Source organism: Rhinoraja longicauda, chromosome 16 (genome assembly GCF_053455715.1).
Source record: "Rhinoraja longicauda isolate Sanriku21f chromosome 16, sRhiLon1.1, whole genome shotgun sequence".
NCBI lineage: Eukaryota > Metazoa > Chordata > Chondrichthyes > Rajiformes > Arhynchobatidae > Rhinoraja > Rhinoraja longicauda.
In genome coordinates, this window is record NC_135968.1 from 5,271,798 (window position 1) to 5,291,659 (window position 19,862).

Genomic DNA, 19,862 nt, shown 5'->3' on the forward strand with positions numbered 1-19,862 from the left:
GATATATTTGGATTGTAAGCTACTCAAGAATAGTATGAGTTGAAATTGTATCAGCTTAGTTTAAATTAGTTTAGTTTAGAGAAACAGTGCAGAAACAGGCCCTTCGGTCCACCGAGTCCGCGCCGACCAGCGCCCCCCGCATACTAAAACAATCCTGCACATCCGAGAGGCAATTTACAAATTTACCAAGCCAATTACCCTACAAACCTGTACTTATTTGGAGTGTGGAAGGAAACCGGAGCTCCAGGAGAACACCTACGCAGGTAACGAGCAGAACGTACAAGCTCCGTAATGACAGCACTCGTAGTCAGTGTCGAACCCGGGTCTCCGGCGCTGGACGGAAGCAGATTTACCGCTGCGCCATCGCTGAGCCCATGGTGTTGTCCCTCCCCTTTGAATGCGGCCTCATTCTGGACATGAAGTAGGCCCAGGCCACAAAGGTCAGTATGGAAATTGGAAGGGGAGCTTGAATGCTTCGCAACCGGAATATTCATTAGGCCTTGGCGGACAGAACACGTGTTCAGCCAAACGGTCGTCAAGTCTGCACTTGGTCTCTCCGTTGGAGACCACTTCCGGAAGACTGTATGCAGTAGATACGGTTAGAGGAGGTGCAGATGAAGCCCTGTCTCATTTGCAACGGGTCCCTAGATTGAGGTGAGGAAGGATGTGTAGAATAATTACTGATCTGCCTATAGTTGTTGTAAATGAGACAATTGTAAACCGAGCGGGAAAACAAAATAATATGGAATCGAGCATGGGTGGCAGAAGATTAAAACAAAAGTGAAATTTCCAGAAGTGATTCCATTTCCATTTTAACATATGATGAGCGTTTGACGGCACTGGGCCTGTACTCGCTGGAGTTTAGAAGAATGAGGGGGGGGGGGCTCATTGAAACGTAGAGAAGTGAAACGTAGTGAAAGGCTTTGACAGAGTGCATGTGGAGAGGATGTTTCCACTAATGGGAGAGTCAAGGACTAGAGGTCATAGCCTCAGAATTAAATGACGTTCTTTTAGGAAGGAGATAAAGAGGAATTTATTTTGCCAGAGGGTGGTGAATCTGTGGAATTCTTTGCCACAGAAGGCTGTGGAGGCCAAGTCAGTGGTTATTTTGAAGGCAGAGAGGGATAGATTCTTGATTAGTACGGGTGTCAGATGTTATGGGAAGAAGGCAGGAGGGAGAGGGAGAGGGAGAGATAGTTCAACCATGATTGAATGGCGGAGTAGTCATGATTGGTCGAGTGGCCCAATTCTGCTCCTATCTTTTATGATCTTATGATTTTGATTGCGGCCCAGATTTGATGAAAATACCTTGACCTCTAACAGGTTTTATTCGTCGTGGAATGTGGCAATGAGAATGGAACATTATCTCAGATTTTTATACGCCTGACCCATAATATTTTCCAGCATTTTCCTTCATGTCTGAATTCCTATGAATGGTGCTACTCTATATCGCAGGACGTTTAAAAAAAATCTAACTCCTCTTCCTCTGTTTATACCTTCTCCAGACAGATTCGTTGTCATTGGCAAAAGTCTGATGACCCTCCCTTAGCTAACATCAATATCCTCCATATCACAGTCAAACATTTTATTAATGCACCACTCCCGCCTCGCAACAGTATAAGACAAGCATATTTTTCAAATTGTGTTTATTCTGATGGATTGTCATCAACCTTAAACATTCATTCTGTTTCACTCTCTGCACATGACTGCAGACCTTGCTAATTATTTCAAACATTTTATATTGTGCATTCCAGGTGCCAACGTCAGCAATTTTGGATTTCTTTTTTTTTCGAAACAGATTCAGACTTTTTTCGTGTTTATAATCTGAACCAATATCTTGGAATATCGAGCGATATTCTCACAAAACCAATCAGCAGGGCACTACATTGTTCGATCAACTGGTTCACAACTTTCGGCGTATTGCTGGTAAATACTAGACTTTGTTTACTAAGCACCATTTTTAATCTGGTAGCCTTATCCGTGGACTGATGCAACCCGCATCATGAGATGCTATGTTACTTATTGTCTATTTTATCATGTATTTCATCACCCAATAGCCCATTAGACCTTCAAAGCTATGGGTTACTGTAGATCTGCACAAACAAGTGAAGCAATGCAACAATGTCTGTATATATTTTTTCATTTCCCACGTTCCCACGTTAAAAAAAAATTAAGTGTTGAGTACCATGTGCTAGAATGTTTTTTTTAGAGAAGCTCTATACTACTCCCAAACCTGGAAAGTTGATTGTTGTTTTCAATAAAATAACATCATCAGTTTTTCGGGTAAATTTTATAGCATCGTGAATTCAATATGATTTTGGTCTGACATCCACTTTCCTGCCTGTTCTTCGTAGCCGTTGGCCCAGATACAAATCAAATAATGACACAAATCTTCCTTATCATCAAAGGCGAATAATTATAAATGTTTGGCTTAAAACGTGGTACATTTAAGGACTTAAAACGTGGTACATTTATGGGCGGCACGGTAGCGCAGCGGTAGAGTTGCTGCTTTACAGCGAATGCAGCGCCGGAGACTCAGGTTCGATTCTGACTACGGGTGCTGCACTGTAAGGAGTTTGTACGTTCTCCCCGTGACCTGCGTGGGTTTTCTCCGAGATCTTCGGTTTCCTCCCACACTCCAAAGACGTATAGGTATGTAGGTTAATTGGCTGGGTAAATGTGAAAAATTGTCCCTAGTGGGTGTAGGATAGTGTTAATGTACGGGGATCGCTGGGCGGCACGGACTTGGAGGGCCGAAAAGGCCTGTTTCCGGCTGTAGATATATGATATGATATGATATGACTGCATAGAGTGGCATAGTGGCGTAGCGGTAGAATTGCAGCCTTCCGGCTTCAGAGTCCCCTGCAACACCGCACACTTATTCTAATGACCGTCCATTTCCTATTCCTAGGCCCAGTTACCCAGCTGATCGAGATTTCGCTCTAATTCTTGATAACCTTCTTCACTGTATACGATGCCATCTATTTCAGTATCATCTGCAAGCTTAGTAATCATGCCTTTTACATTTTAATCCAAATTATTGATATAGATAACAAGCGGCACTGAGCCCAAGACGAAATCTTTGAGGCATCCCACTCACTATACTCAGAGCGCCGATCCGAATAACAAACTGCCACCGCTACCCTCTGGTTCTTACAATTACTGTAAGCCAATCTATATCTAGTTATCACGCCCTCTCTGGATTCTATACGATTGAACGTTCCAGATCAGCCTGCCATGTGGAACCTTAGCAAATGCCCTTCTGAAGCCCACAATGACCACGTCTACGGTTCCGCCCTGATCAACATTCTTGGTTACATCTTCGAAAATACTGTCAAATTCGTGAGACATGATCACCCACAAAGAAATGCTTTACCAACCTGGTTTTCCCACATTTTTTACCAACCTACTTTTCCAAATACATATAAATCTGATCTCAGAATCATCTCCAGTGACTTGTCTGCCACAGATGTTAAAATTACTGGTCTATAGCTCCCGGTGTTTCTCTGCAACCCTTCCCAAATATAGCTACAGCGTATTTTTTTCTCTTTCTCTCGTTGTCTCCCTCTCCTCGCCCCCTAACCCCCCCCCCCCACCACCACCACCACAACACCACCCTCCCCCCCCCCGCCTCTTTAATTCTATCGCTCGCTATTTCTCTCTGTGTGCATGTCGGGAACAAGGAGAAACATTGCGTTGCTCCATCGTTGGACGTTGAGCTCGGAGGACATGTGGGATATATCCAAGGGGGATAGTGCGAAATATGCTTCTGGTATCCGACCTGAGCAGAGCATGATGCAGAATACGAATTGGTTGGCATTCAAGTAAGCGATTATAAGAAAACGACAGAGGCAGTGATTTATGTTTACTGATATTAATTTATTTAATACTTTCATTATTTATTACTATTTACTACTTTTTCGCTCTTTGTTCAACAATATATATTTAACGTCTGGAATCTATGTTATGATGTGTAATATCTGATATTTAAGCAGTCACAGACTTTTGTGAGAAGGTAAGACGACAGACCCAGTAAATATTTGTGGAGTGCTCTGGTTTGATTTCAGCTGCTTTCTCCCTGGGCTACTGAGACTGCGCAACTCATCTCCGCTCGAATACGGGATCGACCGAAGTTTGTCAATAGTTATGAGCCTCCAGTTACATTGTTAGTCACGGTTAACGTTCATCTCGACGTGTGTTAATGTGTGCCGTGAACTACTTAATTGAATGACTGCCATAACTAATGTTCATTTCATTTATTGATTAATTGATTGATGAGTGCTTGATTGATTGATTGAAATATACAGCTCGGAAACACGCCCTTTTCTCCAACGTCCTCGCTAACCATCAAGCTAGTTCACACTTTTCTCATTATCGCATCCACCCCCTACATGCAATTTGAGCTGGTTGGATAATCAACACATCGAGATGGTGGCAAATATCATAGTTGGCTTGCTCTAGCTGATGTGATAAGGTCAAATGAAACCATATAGTGCTGCTGAGAAACCGTATAGATTGCGCATATGGGCCCAGAAAAGTGTTTTAATGATATTTTGGGATCTGTATACCACTTGAATCAACAAATTCCGACGACTCCATGTTTCTTCCTTGAATTAATGCTTTTTCCGGCGGCAAATTTTCCGAAAGAGAAAATGTTTTTTTTATACATCCGCAACATTGAAGTGGCTTTGCCACGAAACATATAGTGAGTATGTTGTGTGGCTTTGAAGTTAGAATGAAAATGGGTATGATGCTTCATATAAAAGAACTGGAAAATATCCAGTTCTGCTTCACGACTTTACCATTTTAATAAAACGGTTGGCCGAATCTTTCAACATATTTGCGAACTCTTCTCTAAACTTCTTCTGTGTTCCTGCATAAATGCACGTGTTGGTGCAACAGCTCAGGAGTTGCAACATAATGCCGGTTTCTTGCAGAATAAACATCGGGTCGTTGGGATTAGAACCGATTGAATACCTGCTGTTTGTAAATCGAACGTAAAAGAAATTTACAACACGGGGAGTCCACAACACAATGAAGCTTCCCGAAATGGTGAAGAGTAAAATAATTGATTTTTTCCGGTTATTCATTTCCGGGTCATCCTGATCCTCACCGTTACTCTTGGCTCTCACTCGCCTGCGAGCTCTATTGGCCGCTAAAATATGTTTGACAGTTAGAGTATTGAGTAGCAGTATCAAAATAAAGGGAGCACATGGGTTCAGAATATAATCAATGCAGTCAAATACTATCCAGAAAATATCAGAATAAAAGCTTAACTTGATATCGCAGAACCATGGAACATCGTTACGAATATATAATGGCTCATATATTAAGTATCGGGGTATGTTTTTTGCACAGCTCACGACACACGCCGTCATTATAACCACTAGAGCTGTTCTTTCTGTGCAATACTTTGTCTTCAGTTTCTGGCAACAAATTGCTACAAATCGATCGAAAGTGAATGCGACCGTTAGCCAGACGGAACTGTCCCTCGTTGCATAAATGAGTGCGATTCTAACGCTGCAGGCTGGGGTGATAGAAAGGAAGGACATGGGAAAGTAAATGGACCTGATCCGGTTCAGTATCACCGCCGTGATGAGGACCAGAAGATCCGTCACCGCCATACCCATCATATATCGATTGACACATTTGGAAAGACCGCATCTTCCCCGAGTCAGAATCGCAATTGTCACGAGATTACCTGTTGACATAAAGGAAACAAGCCTTCATCAAATCATTGAACCAGCGCCACCAACAACCAATAGGTTTAATTCAGACGTTTAACTAAATATCCATTGAAGATGTGAGAATTATTTTGGTTTTTAAGCAGCAACTGACCAAGAGAGGGTTAGATAATTGCCGAAATAACGTCTGGCAGCGCTGCTCCTCGCCGGATCGCACTCTGATCGGAGAAACAAGGGACTGTAGATGCTATAACCTTGAGCTAAACAAAACTGCTGGATGAGCTCAGCGGGTCAGACAGCATTGGGTGTCTGAGGAAGGTCCGGCCCGCAAAGTCATCTGTCCATTCGCTCCCTCTATGCTGACTGACCCGCTTGGTTTCCCCAGCAATTTGTGTTTCGATGGTGCGTTCGGTCCATATTGGAATATTAAATCCGGGAGGTCAAGTTAGGAAACTTCTCTCTGAATATGTGGATAGCAATGGATGTATATCACACACCAGATACACCACCACAAACCACACACCGCTTGGTTTGAGAACCACGTTTCGGAAGACACATATTAAGCGACTTCCCCTCAATGTGTAAAAGCCCATTATGGGATATCCGTCCTGTTTATTCACAAGCTGAACTGAAAATCACGCGAACATTCACGGCGACATTACGATTTTGAGCCAGCAGTGATTTCAATTCGCCGCTTTGCGTCGTTATTAATAATTCCAAATCCCACCATATTCATTCCATCGCAATGGAAATTCCCTTCGATATTTAAAGAAAATTGTTTTATTTGTTCTATCATTATATCAGCAGAGCTGTGCAGGCGTTTCTGCATTTTAAAAACACGTATGTTTTACTGCTTAAAACAAATACAGACATCTGAAAATCTGTGGGGTTTTTTGTTATGGATTTTCCAGCCTTACCTGGAATGCCAACAGCCGCCAGGATAGGGTAGTAAATGGAGTAGACAGGACCCGACACGTGTCCATGCATTTCTGATAAAACCCTCAGTGCTCTAAACGAAAGTTAGTCCTGTAATATTACATGACATTCAACCCATTTTTATATGCTTGCTCCAAATCCCAATGACGCAATTATTTGGCATCAATTATAGAATACACGCATTTCGTTGCCACGCCAACTATGTTCGTTCCACTTTATAAGCAAACGTACTGCAAACTTTATTTTCTATCGTGGCATTATTCCTGCAATGTCAATGTCGTATTATAAAATAAAAAATAAGACCGCAAAGCCAACTTCATCCAATGGGACACCAAACACATTAAAATTGGTGATTGTCGATTGCCAATTCATTGTCTACCTCCAATTGTCCGATGTGGGAATGGAATATAATCACTTTCACGTTGAACTACTGCAATCCTGTCATTAGCTGTTTTACTTTTCTCTTAAGGTTGTGTCATGCACCAGAAATTTACGTAGCCACATCAGCGATGTAAATATACGAGTTACGCTGCGGTGAAAGCCACAAATGCCTGTAAATTATCCACGTAGACATGTGTTTGGACATTTTTGCTCGCGTATCGTCTATGCAAATCAAACGATTAGTGTACAAAATAAAACTATCGGTTTATCACAATAGAACAGATTGTTGCATCTTTTTCATAGAAACATGGAAAAATATGTGCAGGAGTGTGCCATTCGACCCTTCGAGCTGGCACCACCATTCAATATGATCATGGCTGATCATCTAAAATCAGTACCCCGTTCCTGCTTTGTTCCCCCATATCCCTTGATTCATTTAGCCTCTCTCTTGAAAACATTCAGTCAATTGGCCTCCACAACCTTCCGTGGCAGAGAATTCCACAGATCCACAACTCTCAAGGTGAAAAGGTGTTTCCTCATCTCAGTCCTAAATGGCCTATCCGTTATTCTTAAATGGTGACGCTTGGTACTGGACTCCCCCAAAATCAGGAACATTTTTCATGCGTCTAGCATGTCCAATCCTTTAAGAATTTTATGTTACTGTAAGATTCCCTCTCATCCTTCTAAATTCATGTGAATACAAGTCCAGTCGTCTCATTCTTTCATCATATACCAGTCCCACCATCCCGGGAATTCCCTTTGGTATGAAACTTATAAAATATCATTTAAGTACATGATTATATGAAAAAATATAATTAATCTCGGATGTCAATTGATTATTATTCAAATGCGCGAAGGGAAGAATAAAGCGTTGCTTTTAGTGCATTATTCGTGCATCCAAAGAACAGTAAATGGAATCTTTTAAAATTACAGGCTGTTAACCAATACATTCCCAGGCCGCAGCCCGGATCTCGAATCTAGGTTTATCACTCCATTCCCTCATCTTCCCACTACTGCCCCTCCCTGTTATGCTGCCTTTCCCTTCTCCTTCTCTCAATTGCTAAACATGAAAAACGCTGGAGAATCATCGAAGTAAAACTATAAGATTTCTATAAATATCGGGTTGGATGTTTTTTTAGGCCAAGTCGCCGTGTTCCTTTGTCCTTAACTGTGTCTCCCACTCTTTTTTTTAAATTTAAATTTTATTTAAATTTTAACAAAACAAATACATGTATGAACTCATAGTACGCGATGGTACCTACATTATAAATTCGGTTATACATTTTAAATTCGATTATACCTGTATTGTTCTGTATTATCTCCCCACCCACAACCCTCCCTCCCCCCACCCCCCAGTTAGAAAAAAGAGGAAAAAGGAGAAAGGAAAGAAAGAAAGAAAGAAAGAAAGAAAGAAAGAAGAAAGAAGGAAACCTGGAGACAAGAAGGAAACACTTCCGGCTAATTTCTTATTAAATTCTTTTTAGGGGTATCAAAAAATCCTAAAATTAAATATTTCCAATTCTTAATCCTAGTTTTAAAGTGAATGGGTTCCAAAGTTTCAAAAAGAAATCATATTTATTTCTCAGATTATAAGTAGCTTTTTCTAATGGGATACAACTACGCATTTCTGCATACCATCTTGCAATTCTTATTTCATTGTGATCTTTCCAAGTGACCGCCATACATTTTTTTGCTATTGCTATTGCTATTTTGAGAAATATTTCCTGATATTTATCTAAAATTAATCTTGGTAATATTCCTTTAGTATCTCCCAATAAAAACAACCTTGAATCCAATGGTATGGTCTTATTCATTAATTGTTCCAAAAGGTTTTTTAGGTCTTTCCAAAAAGGAGTTACCTTAGGACATGCCCATATGGAGTGTAAAAAAGTACCCACATCCTGGTTGCATCTAAAACAAATTTCAGGTAAATTTGGATTTAAATTGTTTAATTTTTTCGGAGTTAAATATAGTTGATGTAAAAATTTGTATTGTACTAAACTATATCTCACATTAATAGTATTTTTCATACTTTCTAAACACAATCTTTCCCAACTTGGTTCATCAATGCTAATATTCAGATCTGTTTCCCATCTTTGTCTTGATTTTTGAATTCCTGTCTTTGGACTAGATTTTTGTAACAATTTATACATTGAAGATATAATTTTTTTAGTTCCCTTGCCCTGAATCAGGGATTCAATTCCTTTAATTTGAAATAAAAACATTGAATTACCTAACTTTTCCCTTAAAAAAGATTGTAATTGATAATAGAAAAAAATACTATTCCCTGGAATTTGATATTTGTTTCTCAATTGAGAAAATGTCAAAAAATTATTTCCTTCGTAGCAATCTCCCATATGTTTAATACCCTTCTGTTCCCAGACTTGTAATATTTGATTATTCCAAGCAAACGGCAGTAATCTATTTTTTACTAATGGAGTTTTAGCTGTTAGAAAAAATCTTTTATCATTAGCTTTAACTGTTTTCAACAATATATTAATTAAATGTTTTAGCAAATGTTTTAACTAATAGCTTCACTTCCCATTTATAGATAAATTCTTCTGGGCATAGTTCTTTTATTTTATCCATTTCAATTTTAACCCATGCTGTTTTTCCACCCTCTTGATAAAAGGATGAAATAAAACTCATTTGTGCTGCCAGATAGTGATTTTTAAAATTTGGTAATTGCAGTCCACCTAATTCAAATTTCCATGTTAATTATTCCATAGACACTCTTGGCATTTTACCTTTCCAAAGAAAATTTCTCACAATTTTATTCAATTCTTGAAAAAAATTATTTGGTAAAGGTATAGGCAGTGTTTGAAATAAATACTGTAACCTCGGAAAAATATTCATCTTAATACAGTTCACTCTCCCTAGCAATGTAATTGGAAGATTCATCCATTTCTTCAAGTCCTCCTCAATTTTATTAATTAGTGGTTTATAATTTAGTTTATACAGATTATTTAACTTATTATCTACTTTAACCCCTAAGTACTTCATGCCTTCTTTTTGCCATTTAAACTGACTTTCTCTTTTACATTGATCATAATTACCTTCAGAAAGAGGCATTATTTCAGTTTTATCTTTATTAATTTTATATCCTGATACTTTCCCATATTCTTCCAGTCTGAAATATAATTTTCTTAAGGATTCCAATGGTCTAGTAAGACAAATTAAAACATCATCTGCAAATAAAGTAATTTTGTGATATTCCTGATTCACTTTAAATCCTTCAATGTCTAAATCTGATCTTATTAGCTCTGCCAGAGGTTCAATGGCCAATACAAATAAAGCCGGTGACAAGGGACATCCCTGTCTACTAGATCTTTCCAAATTAAATGATTGAGAAGATTGGCCATTTGTCACCACTTTGGCTTTAGGTTGTTTATAAAGAGCTTTTACCCAGTTAATGAAACCATTTCCTAATCCGTACTTCTCTAATACTTTAAATAAAAAATCCCATTCTAACCTGTCAAACGCCTTTTCAGCATCTAAAGCAACTGCTACGCTCAATTCCTTTCTTTTCTGTGCTAAATGTAAAATACTTATAAATCTTGCTACATTATCAGATATTTTCCTTTTTTTGACAAATCCAGTTTGGTCCTCTTTAACCAGCTTCGGTAAATATTCTGCCAATCTCCTTGCCAAAAGTTTAGCAACTATTTTATAATCTGCATTCAACAATGATATTGGTCTGTAAGAAGATGCATTTAAAGGGTCTTTCCCTTTTTTTTGAATTACGGTTATAATTGCCAGTGAGAAGGATTCTGGTAATGTAGAAGTTTTTTCCGCTTGATGTATCACTTCCATAAATACTGGTAACAACAAATCTTTAAATTTTTTATAGAACTCAGGCGGGAAACCATCTTCCCCTGGAGATTTATTACTTGGTAAAGAATATAATACTTCCTCCACCTCTCTCAAAGTAAAGGAGGCATTTAGTCCCATCTGCTCCTCATTAGAGATTGTTGGTAATTGTATCTTGGATAAAAAATTATTTATCTTAATTTCATCCTTTTCAGATTCAGAATGGTACAGATTAGTGTAGAATTGGTAAAATACCTCATTGATTTCTCTAGGTTTATAAGTAATAATGTTTTGATCTGTTCTAATTGAATTTATTGTTCTTGATATTTGTTCTTATAACATATAACATATAACAACTACAGCATGGAAACGGGCCTGTCCGGCCCTACCAGTCCACGCCAACCATTCTCCCTGACCTAGTCTCATCTACCTGCACTCAGACCATAACCCTCCAATCCCCTCCTATCCATATACCTATCCAATTTACTCTTAAATAATAAAATCGAGCCAGCCTCCACCACTTCCACCGGAAGCCCATTCCATACAGCCACAACCCTCTGAGTAAAGAAGTTCCCCCTCATGTTACCCCTAAACCTTTGTCCCTCAATTCTGAAGCTATGTCCCCTTGTTGGAATCTTCCCCTCTCTCAAAGGGAAAAGCCTACCCACGTCAACTCTGTCCGTCCCTCTCAAAATTTAAAAAACCTCTATCAAGTCCCCCCTCAACCTTCTACGCTCCAAAGAATAAAGACCCAACCTGTTCAACCTCTCTCTGTAGCCTAAGTGCTGAAACCCAGGCAACATTCTAGTAAATCTCCTCTGTACCCTCTCCATTTTGTCGACATCCTTCCTATAATTTGGCGACCAGAACTGCACACCATACTCCAGATTTGGCCTCACCAATGCCCTGTACAATTTCAACATTACATCCCAACTTCTATACTCGATGCTCTGATTTATAAAGGCAAGCATACCAAACGCCTTCTTCACCACCCTATCCACATGAGATTCCACCTTCAGGGAACAATGCACAGTTATTCCCAGATCCCTCTGTTCCACTGCATTCCTCAATTCCCTACCATTTACCCTGTACGTCCTATTTTGATTTGATTTGTCCTACCAAAATGCAGCACCTCACACTTATCAGCATTAAACTCCATCTGCCATCTTTCAGCCCACCCTTCCAAAAGGCCCAAGTCTCTCTGTAGACTTTGAAAATCTACCTCACTATCAACTACTCCACCTATCTTAGTATCATCTGCATATTTACTAATCCAATTTGCCACACCATCATCCAGATCATTAATGTAAATGACAAACAACAGTGGACCCAACACAGATCCTTGGGGCACTCCACTAGACACTGGCCTCCAACCTGACATACAATTGTCAACCGTTACCCTCTGGTATCTCCCATTCAGCCATTGTTGAATCCATCTTGCAACCTCACTATTAATACCCAACGATTTAACCTTCTTAATCAACCTTCCATGTGGAACCTTGTCAAATGCCTTACTGAATCAACCTTCCATGTGGAACCTTGTCTTCTTTCAGTTGCCATGCCAATACCTTGTGCGCTCTTTCTCCTAATTCATAATATCTTTGGTTAGTTCGTAATATTAGTTTTTCTGTTCTGTAAGTATGTAAAGTATTGTATTGAAATTTTTTATTTGCAAGTTGTGTTTTTTTCGTAACTGAAGAAGTTTTCTGTAAGTCTTTTTCTAATACGGTGATTTCTTTTTCTAATCTTTCAGATTCCTTCCTATAGTCTTTCTTTATCTTAGATGAGTAGCTTATAATTTGGCCTCTCAAATAAGCCTTCATTGCATCCCATACAATAAATTTATCATCAACTGAATTTAAATTTGTTTCCAAAAATAATTCAATTTGTCCTCGAATAAAATCACAAAAGTCTTGCCTTTTCAATAGTAAAGAGTTAAGTCATCGTAATTTTCATTAATAATGGTGAGTGATCCGATAACAATCTAGCCTTGTGATCTATTTGTATTATTCTACCCCTTAATTGATCTGAAATCAAAAATAGATCTATTCTTGAATATGTATCATGTCTATTGGAATAAAAGGAGTAGTCTCTTTCCCTGGGATGGCTTTTCCTCCAAACATCTATTAAATTTAAATTTTCCATTAAATTCAAGATTGTCTATTGTCTATTGTCTTCGCTGCTCTTGTCCTTGTCGTTGTCCTTGATGATCTATCCCTTACTGGATCTAAACAAAAATTGAAATCTCCCCCTATCAATATATTTTCATGTGCTTCCGCCAGATTTAAAAAGGTACCCTGCACAAACTTCTCATCATCTATATTTGGTGCATATATATTCATTAAGGTCCACAATTCTGAGAAAATTTGACAATGTACCATTACAAATCTACCTACTGGGTCACTTACAATATTTTGTATCTTAATTGGTAGCTTTTTCTTAAATAGGATAGCAACCCCTCTTGCTTTTGAGTTAAAAGAAGATGCGACCATACTTCCTACCCAATCTCTTTTTAACTTTTGATGCTCTTTTTCCGTTAGATGTGTTTCTTGCAAGAAAGCTATATCTACTTCCAATTTTTTCATCTGTGTTAAAATTCTCTTCCTTTTTATCGGTCCATTTAACCCGTTCACATTATAGCTTAAAACATTTAATGTGTTATCCATTCATTCCTCTTTTTTTTTTTCCCCTTTTCCCTTTTTTTTCTCCTTTTTCCTTACCTTGATACCTCTTCCGGTATTTACATTGTGCCGTATTTCAGTGTGCTCCCCTCCATAGTCCAGGTATAAAAACAGAAAAGAAATAAGAAAGATAGAGAAATAGACCCTCCCTCTAATGTTGTTAATAAATAGATTAGCAACATTACCCCCCTCTATTATACGAGGTGTGGTACGCACCACATGCCCATGATTATGGTGGAGCATCCACATTCTCCAACCCCCCCGATATATCAAGTACTTCTAAAAATTAACAATCCTTAATACAGTTAATCCCCTCTATAGTATACAGATATTATTAATAATCAATCATTCATGAATCTTCTTAAGCATTTCTCGATGGCAATTCTTCCGCATACTCTTCTGCTTTGACAAAGTCTTTAAAAAAATTATTTTCTCCAGTGTTGATCATAATCTTCAAAGTAGCCGGATGCAGTAAAATAAACTTATAGCCTTTCTTCCATAGAATATTTTTGGCCTTATTAAATTCTTTTTTTCTGCTCAACAAGGCATTACTGATGTCTGGGTAAAAGATTATTTTAGTGCCTTCATGTTCTATTGGTTTTCCCTCTCTTATATTATTCCCGACTGTTTTGAAAAACAATTCTCGATCTTGGTATCTTAAAAATTTAATCAACACAGATCTTGGCTTTTGATTAGCCGAGGGTTTCGGTCTTAGAGCCCTATGTGCTCTTTCTATTTCCATCGGACCTTGTTTATCTATTCCCAGAGTGGTCACTATCCAATCTTGAAAAAAGTTAATTGGGTCTTCCCCCTCCACTCCCTCTGGCAAACCAACATTTTTAACATTATTTCTCCTGCTATAGTTTTCCAAGGCATCCAACTTCTCTGCCTATTTTTGCTTTCAATTGCTGCTGCAGTAATACTGTCTTCATTTTTTTCCACTCTAGATTTTAACATTTCATTTTCCATTTGCATATTATCCACTTTATTTGTCACTGTTTGAAATTTCTCCTCCATTTTTTTCAAAGTCTTACGAAATTTCTTGTTATCTCTCCTCATTAATTTGTTATCTCCTTCAATTTTCTTGAGCCTGTTAATAATTTCTTGAAGCATCGTTTTCATATTAGTCTCTGTATCTTCTTGCTTTTCTTCTTCTTCCTCATTTCCACTTCCACTGCTAATGGAGTCTCCCGTTACCTCATCGTCACTCGAGTCCGAAACTCCAGACACAACATCAGCAGCCTCTCGGCAAACAGTGGGCCTTTTTGGTAACTCACGGCGACTCCCTCGTATTTTGACCCGAGTCAAAGAGCGCTTGCTGGGAGTAGTAGACTCCAACTTCATACCGGAGCCCTCCCCAGACTCACCGCCTGCCGAGGGGTCACCAAATCTAGTCCCCTGCTCCATCAGAGCTGTGGGCCTACCTTCGATTTTTTTTCTTGATTCCTTTGCTTGCTTCTGTGGCAGTTGTACTCCTCCTTTTACTTTCTTGGAAGGCATCCGTACGTTCTGTATTCTTTCTGATTTAATTTAAAGTACTTGATTCCTTTAGTTCGTCTTTTTTTTAGCAGTTTAGGGCTTTGTTTTCGGGAGTGCTGAAAAGTTATGTCTACTCAGCCAAGCATTGGCTGTCCAAGCGTGTCCAATGCTTGGCTGAGTAGAGGGGGGCGTGTGTCTCCCACTCTTGTCCAAATATCTACCACAGCTCCACTCTCTCGGCACCACTCTCATTATGCCTTGTTTGGGCCAGAATTGGAATATAGTTCCCCAGGTGCTCATTTCCCACATCACCATTCGTATTTGTTGTCGCATCCGTTTTTAATTTCCCCACCACAAGACATATCTCCCCTTCCAATCACCTCTCAGCAGCTTGAATGGGTCACTCCCTTCAAAGCCGTCGGCAGTTTTCTTCGATCTTCACAAACCACTCTTCTTCTCACAGCGCGTCACCATGGAATCGCAAAAGGTTCCACCATGGAATCGCAATACATGCTCCTTTACCTCTGCCATTGCCACCGTCCTGGAACGAAACCATTCCTGCATGAGAAGCAATGCATTTGCACTTCTTCCAACCTAATCTAAATCGGAGCTAACGACCTCCTCTGGTCCGTATTAAAAAAACAAACGCAGATTGGCTGTCGGCTTTGTGGAACACTGCTGTTCCGTACGGGTTGCTTATCATTTGAATTGTCCATTCCAGTTCCAGCACTGCCGTGACACCTACATTGAATACTTTGGGTAAAGTATGGTCGCTTTGTATGATTCAATCATTTCAGCTAAATTATTTTTCTCAATTTGTATATTAGCTCAGTTTGGTCTCAGCAAGTGGCGGCTGACCATCTGGGCGTTTGATACACTCTCTCTCTGGGGCCAGGCCCTAACAACTTTTGTGCGCTTCCTTTTACAGTGTTTACATGACTATTCACGGGTTTTGCTCTGAACTATACATTGTTGAATGAATCATTGCGTCTGATGACATTGCATATCTGCCCGACTTGACACGTTAAGACGATGTCCCTTTAGATTAGTTTAGAGGTATAGCTGGAAACAGGCCGTCTGCCCAGAGAGTCCGCACCGTCGATCCATCGCCCGTTGACGCTACCAGTATATTATCCCATTTTCTCATCCATTCACCACACAATAGGTGCTATTTACTGGTGAATTAACGAACAACCCCGCACGTGCTTCGGGTGTGGGAACTGGAGCACCCGGAGGAAACCCGTGTGATCACAGGGAGAAGGTACAAACTCCTCACGGACGGCATCCTTGATCAGGATTGAACCTCTAGCTCTGTGAGGCATCAGTTCTACCAGCTGCACCACTGTATCGTTCCGTTGTCTTAACATTTCAGCAGAGGGTGTCCTTTACATAATAAGTATTTCTTTAACGTAATTGAAGCAATATATTCCCTCTTTAATGCCCCAAACACCAGATAATTCAACTGTGATCAGAGAAGTCTCCATTCCTTACCTTCGAGGCGAGACCATAACTTTGGTTCGGAAAGTCATGCTGCAGATGACATAATGCACACCGAAACTGGCACGGTAGCGCAGCGGTAGAGTTGCTGCTTTACAGCGAATGCAGCGCCGGAGACTCAGGTTCGATCCTGACTACGGGTGCTGCACTGTAAGGAGTTTGTTCGTTCTCCCCGTGACCTGCGTGGGTTTTCTCCGAGATCTTCGGTTTCCTCCCACACTCCAAAGACGTACAGGTATGTAGGTTAATTGGCTGGGTAAATGTAAAAATTGTCCCTAGTGGGTGTAGGATAGTGTTAATGTGCGGGGATCACTGGGCGGCACGGACTTGGTGGGCCGAAAAGGCCTGTTTCCGGCTGTATATATATGATATGATATGATATGACGAGATGCCAAACCGCTAGCGTGTCCTGCACGGTAAAAGACAAAAAAGCAAACGACTGAGTAAGCTATCCGATAATGGACGAATCAGATCGAATCTCTTATATCCCACCACACCCACTCGTCGATGCCAGTTTAAAAAAAAACCAGTGTTTTCTCCTACCTTGAAGCCTGCAGTTTCCACCATGACGAGAATGATATAGACAGTGTTATACATCGAATATGCTTCCAACAATTCTTATGCCTAATATATATGTATACGTCAGTGCAGCTGATGGAGTGATATTATCACGTTTTTGAGAGTTCAGTTGAAAGCCATTGCAATTACACCTAGAACTTCCTGGATCTATGTTGTGCAGATATACTGCTGATTCATAAAGGGATTTCGTATAGCTTAATGTTCGTGTAGCTTAATGTGCACGATTTATTGGAAATGGCCGGTCTAAATCATTGTATTTAATAGTAATTTAATCGATATTTTAAGGGCAAGTGCGGGCTGAGTCTTTTCTTCTCATGCGGCTGTCAGACATAATCTGAAAGAGCTGAGGGTGAGAGCTGATGTATTTAACTGAACGTTCCTCTGCAGGATGTATGGTTGACTCAGTGGATACGACCGTGACGCGATGAAGAATTACCTAGAATTGAATTTTACTGCAAAAAAGACCTGTCAGATTAATAATCTGCATAAATCCCCCGAGTTATTTATTTGCATTTCACAATCAGCTTGCAACTCACACAGTTCTGATATCCAGTCCAGCAATATGTGAAAGAAACAGTGGGATGTGTGTTCAGATGCAAGGAAACATCCGCAGTATGATGGCACACATGTACAAACATTTTATTGGTATTTGATATGAAGTGTCCTCTGATGGAGGTCCCTCTCTATCTTTCTTCAGATATTGTCGGCAGATCACCGACATTTCACAACAGGAAAGACTATAAACATGACGATGGCATTACAAAATTGCCTCCTAGTGTACTTTCATTTAGAATGGATCTCGAAAAGTAATACGCTAAAATTGAAGTAATTGAAAAGTGTGAATGAACAATCAAAAACACCACAGTGGATTTACAGTTTGCAATTCCAAAACATATGGATTATCATGCAGAAAGTTATAAAATATAAGACAGATACTTGAAAAAACCAAGGACAAATTTCAGAAATATGAAATTACCATGACCATCACAGCTAAAGAGTTTTCCGAACTATTTAAAATATGTTTTTGTGAATATATTCGGTAAAAGCTCCGTCTTCGATGTTCAAAATGTCCTTAATTTTGGAATTGAAATTGGACTGCATTCCCTGATAACAACCAGAGTGTTAGAGGAACTCACGGGTTAGGCAGCATTTGTGGAGGGAATGGGAAGGGGACGTTTCGGATTGGATTGGACTTGAAACATCGCCTGTCCATTCGCTCCCCAGATAGGTTTCCCCAACACTTCCATATTTTGGTCAAATTACCATCATCTGCTGATTCTTGTGCCACCCTGGTAATATATTAAATTGCTCTGTCGCCTATAATATACTGTTCTTATTAATACTTAACAAAATTAATAACGGCCAATTAAGAGAATGGAAAGGTCACAAGTCATAGGAGTAGAATTAGACCAGTCGGCCCATCGAGTCTATCGCGCCATTCAATCATGGCTGATCTCTGGCTCCTCACCCCATTTTCCTGCCTTCTCCCCATAACTTTGACACCCAGTCTAATCACGAATTTGACTCTCTCTGCCTTAAAAATATCCACTGACTTGGCCTCCACAGTCCTTTGTGGCAATGCGTTCCCCAGATTAACTATCATCTGACTAAAGAGCGCCCTTAATTCTGAGGCTTTGACATCTAGTCGTAGACTCTCCCACCAGTGGAAACATCCTTTCCACATGTGATTTCTTGAGCTCAGACACAGAATAACAAGTTAACTCACTGCTAACCGCAACATGACTGCACAGCTGTACTGTGGGTTATTAAATCATTTACAACCCTCCAACCAAAGGTGGCGCTATAACAACTCCTTCCACCCTAATAATTAAAAAAAATCCTTGTGGACATTTTGTTTTGAATATAACCAACGGTATGAAATGGTTACAATCTTGTCTGATAGTTTACTTTTATATAACCTGAATAAAACGAGGGCATCATGCCTATATGTTGCATATACAATGATATGTGCATTTCAGGAAATAACTTCACAAATTGAATCAAACCACTGGGTTTCTCCTTCTTTCTGGATATCTTCCCTGACCAAAGGTTTCTGACTGTTTAGAACCACTTGGACTCATGTTTAATCGAGTCAAGCCTTCCTTTTGACCAACATTCATAGATTCCAGTCCATCAGTCAATTTTGTTTGACTGTCAACCCCACTTGAACCTCCATTTTGAGGCTCATTCAAACTCTCACTAACTTGTGAACCTTCTTGTACCATTTCTGGTTCATCTGGTACGTGTACACGAGTGGTAACCCAATTATCGGATTCGTCTAATTGGTCTGATTTCAACCCTGTCTGTGCTTGCATAGGCATGACATGGTCAATGTGTACTTTTCTCACCTTTCCACTTCCAAACATCTTGACCAGGTATGTCCGTGGTCCGCACTTTCTCACTACTCTTCCAGGTAACCACTTCACCCACTTGTGATCATGGTTTTTCACCTTTACCTTCTGATTCAACTCAACGCTCTTTTCCTTTACTCTACTTCCGTCGTGATATGCTTTTTGTTTCTCCTGTTTCTCTTCTACTGTTTGACCCAAGTTTGGTTTCAACAGTGAAAACCTTGTTCTGGGTTTTCTTTTGAAGAACCGTTCAGCTGGCGTTTGACCAGTCGTGGTGTGAGGTGCGTTTCGATATGGAATCAGAAAGTTAGCCAGTTTGTGAAACAAGGACAACTGTCCTTTCTTTGGATTTGGATCCAGCAGTTGTTTGACTAACGCTTCACAATTTGCACTGTGCATTCTGCTGCTCCATTGGAAGCGGGATGGTATGGAGTTACTCCAGTGTGTTTTACAACATTCCCTTT

General features: G+C 39.8%; 1 protein-coding gene across 1 annotated transcript in view; it reads right to left on the bottom strand.

Annotated features, from left to right (window-relative positions):
* Window positions 1–19,862, bottom strand: part of LOC144601114 (uncharacterized) — a 552,083-nt gene that overhangs the window by 440,124 nt on the left and 92,097 nt on the right. The window lies entirely within an intron of this gene.